General features: G+C 41.8%; 1 long non-coding RNA gene across 1 annotated transcript; it reads left to right on the top strand.

The window, feature by feature from the left end:
* Positions 1 to 527: 527 nt before the first annotated feature.
* Positions 528 to 4497, top strand: LOC137480992 (uncharacterized). The gene is made up of 2 exons (XR_011003239.1): positions 528 to 646; positions 4385 to 4497. It is a non-coding gene; the product is annotated as an uncharacterized lncRNA (long non-coding RNA).
* The last annotated feature ends 646 nt before the right edge of the window (positions 4498 to 5143 follow it).

The raw sequence follows: 5143 nt of genomic DNA, 5'->3' as shown, positions 1-5143 counted from the left end.
GTGCCTTATGTTTAAAGTGCACCTCCAGAAACAAATTATGTGGGGTTGCTTCAGACCTCTGTGAATGCTTTCTGTTATAGATAACATTTATTTTAATTTTGCTGCTGAAAGATTTGTTGTAAGAAATGTTTATGAAAAGATTGACAGAGCCCATTTCAGAACCACCTGAAGGCGACTCGGACAGCTGATTTGCAGGTACCAACTTCCAGGTTGCTTTGTAAAATAAAGGAGTGAGGAAGACCAGAGCAGGAAGGAGGGAAGGCTCCTGCAGGTTTTCAGCTCCTTCTCTGCTGTGAGTGCCAATCCTCTCAAGCTTCATGTAGGAGACGATCAGATGCCAGTGCAAGTCCTGACTGGCTTTCTTTTATGTTCAGTGGCTGGGGCAGAGGAGAGAGCCCAGCTCCTGCCCTGTGGAGATTGCTCGGTGTGCACAGCAGAGCTGCTGAGGGCACTCGTTTGCCTCCTGTTCCAACACAAACCCCACAATCTGTGAGATGCATTGTGGTGACACCAGCTGGGCTTCCACGGGAAGAGCTGATGCTCCCTTGCTCATCTGAGATTCAGTCAGTGACAGCAAGGGGAAAAGATGGGGAAAAGATGCCTCTGACTCTGCAGTGCAAGGAGGGTGCTCACTGAAATTGCCCAAGTAAACCCACAGCACTGGGTCTGAACACTTGTAAATAGGGAGTCAATTTTAACATCATGGCCATCTGCTTAATCACTTCTCTATGTTCTCAAAATTCTCAGTAAACTATTTTCAATATCATCACCATGATTAAAGTGCTAAAATACTACAGGAGCTACTAAAATGGCATTAAACTTAATCTTAGCTTTGCTAATTATCACTCTTATTCCTATGAAAGGAGAATATAGTCAACTTTGTGTAAATCTCTTTTATCAGGCAATACCAGTACTAGAATGAAAAAGGAAAATAATCCTGATTTGAAAATAAATTAAGCAAAAAGGGAGACAAATTCTTGCAAGGTTTCCCCTGACAGCTGCTTTTCATGAGTCTGGGGACTTCAGAATATTGAAACCTGGAAGGAAGGAGAGTCCACTGGTGAGAATTAGGACTCAGTCTCTTATCCTTTGACCCCTAACAATGCCCAAGGAACAGGGTTTCTGTGTGCCTGAGGAAATATATAATTCTATCACTAATTCCTTTAAGTGAAACAATTTTTAAAATTTCTGGCTTCAGACTGTACTAAAATAGCCACACTTTCTTGAGGAATGCTGTGGTATAGCTGCGGTTTATCATCTTACAACAGAATTTCCTTGCATGTAAAGCATTCCAAAATTACTCTGGAGTACTCTGAGTCTAATGAAGACTTATGTCTCTGTTAAGAAAGGCTTACTGATGTAAAAGTTTGCCAACTAAGGGCTGGGCACCTGGGAAATCAGACAATGGACTTCATTATTTTTCTAAGAGGGTCAAACCAAAATATTTATTGTTTGAGGTACCACCACCTTCTCCTACAAATAGGTCCCTCTGTTCTGGACTCATGAGCTGCAGGCTGTGCCTTGCCAGCAATGTGAAAACAGGCTGGGTAGAGAGGGAATGGTTCATCTGAAGGTGTCTGTAAATATTGTCATGTACAAGGGACGGTGGCAGTATAACAATACCTGTGAGACTGTTTACTGAGAGAGTATTTGCAAGAGCATGTAGTGATAGGACAAGGTGGGGGAATGGCTTCAAACTGAGAGAGAGTAGGTTTGGGTTAGAGGTGAGGAAGAGATTCTCGATGATGGGGGGTGGCCAGGCACAGGTGTCCCAGAGAAGCTGTGGCTGCCCCATCCCTGCCAGAGTCCAAGGCCAGGCTGGAGAGAGCTCTGAGTCACCTGCTCTAGTGGAAGGTGTCCCTGCCCATGAGAGAGGGATTGGAAATCAATGATCTTTAAGGTCCCTTCCAATCCAAACCATTCTATGGCTATATGACTGCCCACAAAAAGCTACAGGATTATGCCTTGCCTTGTTTCATGTTTGGCTGTTCATACTGTGTGGAAGTGCTCCCACTTTCCTCCTGAATTGCTTCAGGGATGCTTTGTGGACTTGTGCAAGAGAAGAGGAGACCTACAGGAGTACAGATGGGGATTTCCATACTGGGAAGCATGGTGCCATCATTTGTGATGGATCATGCAGTAGGCTTGTGTCTGAGAAAGGACTGTGGGGTGCTGGGAGCAGGCTCCAGGGGAGCTGTCATTGGCTCTGTGCATTACTCAGAGTATTCAGCTGATTACAAATCCAGTTTAAAATGCAAAGAGAATAGAAAGCATTCCTCAGAAGCATTAATTAGTGAATCAGAGTGGTCACTGTCAGTCTGCCCCAAATGCCTCATGTAACACACAGCAGACTGTGGCACGTGGGGTTTACATTGCTGCAATGTCTCCTCTCCCCAGGAACTCAAGCAACATTGGCTTTAATGTGAGATATTGTCAGGTGCTTTTGGACGTGGCTGGAACATCCTGCATACATGACCATACCATCTGAGTTTTCCAAGTGGGTTTCATTTGCCTACTCAGAGCTGAATTTAGCTGAATTCCCTGGATTCTTGGTGTTTGAGCATGGAGTCTGAGCTTCAGGAGGGAATTTTATCTTTTTGAAATGAAGTTGCCTTTTCAAGGTATTTGATAAAATTAAGACCTTCTTTAATTCTTGAGGTTCTGTGTCCAATGCTGCAATTCTAAAGCTGATATGGGTTAAATTTGAGGGTTTTTTGTTTACATTTGAGCAAGTAAATTTTCATTAGTATTTTGCATGCTGCTTTTTACCTCATAGTACAAGCAGTACTGATAAATGGCAGGTTTTGGCAGCTATATGTAAAAAAGAGAATTTAATATCTCTATATTTGATTATAAACTGTCCTAAATATTTTCTGTAGGCTAAATGTTGACTCAAGGTTTTCAGATGTATTTCAAAACAATTTCAAATTAAAACCTATCTTTTATGACTTTTAACCTATAATGTTAAAATATCTTGCCATTTTCAGAAAGACAGAGCTTCAAAAGTTCTCAGATTATCCTGCAGAAACCACAATAATTCTCAGTAGTACTTTTAAAAAAACATGTTTTCATGCAATCTACAGTTGATATAAAGAGCCACGCTTAAAGAAAAAATGTATTCTTTTGAAATTTAACACCTGAAATCTTTAAATAGAATGGGGAGCAGGTGATTCTTCCTTAATATCTTGCTGTACTGAGGACATTTCCAGCACCAGAGAGCACCTGCTCCTCCTGCTAAGGAGTGTGTGCATCTTTGTGTAGCTGGGCTTCTGCACCCTCTGATCATCACTGCCATCCTTGTTCTCAAAAACAGCCTGCTCTTGAGTGGGACTGTGGGGACCTGTAAAAGTCACACATTTTTCAGGACAAATTAAGATTTGTTACTCGACAGCTTTTGTGTGTGTGTGTTGAATAAATAGAACATTGTTTTTATGACAAAATCTCTTTGCATATAGCTTAGACTGGAAACTTGACATTGTGGCTTTAACGGTGCCAAAATAAATGTCTGGTAAATTAGCACAAATAAATGTTCTTGTGGTTTACTGTCTATGGGGGAAATTAGTTTTCACTTGAAAATGTTGGAGCTAGCAAATTGGGAATATTAATTTATCCCTGCTCATGCTCACAGGCTTTTTATTCTCAGGTGTTGAGCACTCGTGAATGTTTTAGCTCTCCTGTGATCAAAATGCCAGTCCTGCTTGGCCTCCTCATAATTTCAAGTGAGAGTGTCCCCAGGCAGACCCCGTGTGGGTATTTGAAACCAGGCTGGAGCAGATGCAACTTTGGCTGGCAGGAGGTGGCTCTGGGTCCCTCCTGGTCACACATCTGGATTTTCAGAGTCCCCATGGCTGGGGGTCAGGGAGGATCCCTTTGGGACACTCCAGATCTGGGCTGCAGAGAAGTGTGTGATGTCCCCTGCACCCGGGCCTGCTGGCACTGCTGACACAAACCCGCAGGGATTCTCAGGCTTTGTCCTTGATGTCACCTCCTTTCTGACCCCACGCCTCATGAATGGTACCAAAGTCAGCAGTACTGCCTCAGGAGCTTAGGTGGAAAGCTAAGGCAAGAGCATCAAACCTCTAGGCCAGAAAGCACTTTACACATTCACAGCCAGAAATCATAAAGCTCAGGTCACACCATTACTGAATTTGTCCGAAGCTAAGAGAAAGAAATAAATCTTGGAAGAAGCTGTTAAGGATTAATTTTGAAAAAGGTCAGCTCCTCAACATTTTCTGGATTTCAGAAGTACTTGTTCATTCAGTTGCAATGCTGTTGGCAGTTTAAAATATGGGTTTGGACTTGATGGGGATGGGGGTAATCTATTAATCAGCACTTCATCATCTACAGCTGCTTATCTTCTCTTTTCTGTAATTCCTCTTTTTAGCTGGACATCAGCATTGTCTACATACTTCATATCATCCATCAGGAGGAATGAATGAAGTACACAGCAATATATCAGTTTGACTAAGCTCAATAAAGCAAGAGAGAAGCAGAAAATTATTGCAATAATCTTAAATCTGTAATGATAGAGGATTTAAATATATATCATTTTCTTTACTCATTACTGTAGCGATAAAGCCCTGCTCTAGCACATAGTCCTAATTTGACATCAAAAGTTTCTTCTTATTCTATTAGGTAAAAACTACCCCTCCCCCCTTTCCTAAAAAAAGAAAAACTTTTGGTACAAATGGTGTCTGAACTGTTTAATACCACAGTTCAAATAGATCCTGGCCAATACTTCTTCTGGATTTTATATAAAAAAATTAACTGAGCTTTGGAAGGAATTAACTTCACTCCAACTGTGCCTCTTTCCTGTGTGTTTGTCAACCAAAAAAAAATAAAGTATGTTAAGTTTTCAATGAGAGAAATTCAGCTGTTCCAAAGAATGAATGGCATTCATTTTTGTCTTGGTTAAAAATACTTGCAGATGTTTCATTAATAAACTGTAGTGTCCTCCTATGAGAAGAGATTAAATTTGATGGGAATGCAGGAAATGTTCTTGCTGCTATTTGCATGAAAGTTTTCCCAGCTTTGGCAGAGCTACAGGAAGCACAGGGCTGATTGGGCTTGGCTGACAAATGTTCAAATGTTCTGAGGATTCTGTGGCTGCCTGGTGAGCTCTGCCCCAGGGCTGCAGGGAAGG

This window comes from Anomalospiza imberbis, chromosome 12, assembly GCF_031753505.1.
Source record: "Anomalospiza imberbis isolate Cuckoo-Finch-1a 21T00152 chromosome 12, ASM3175350v1, whole genome shotgun sequence".
Taxonomy (NCBI): domain Eukaryota; kingdom Metazoa; phylum Chordata; class Aves; order Passeriformes; family Viduidae; genus Anomalospiza; species Anomalospiza imberbis.
The sequence above is the reverse complement of the archived record's forward strand: the minus strand, read 5'-3'. Positions and strand labels throughout refer to the sequence as shown.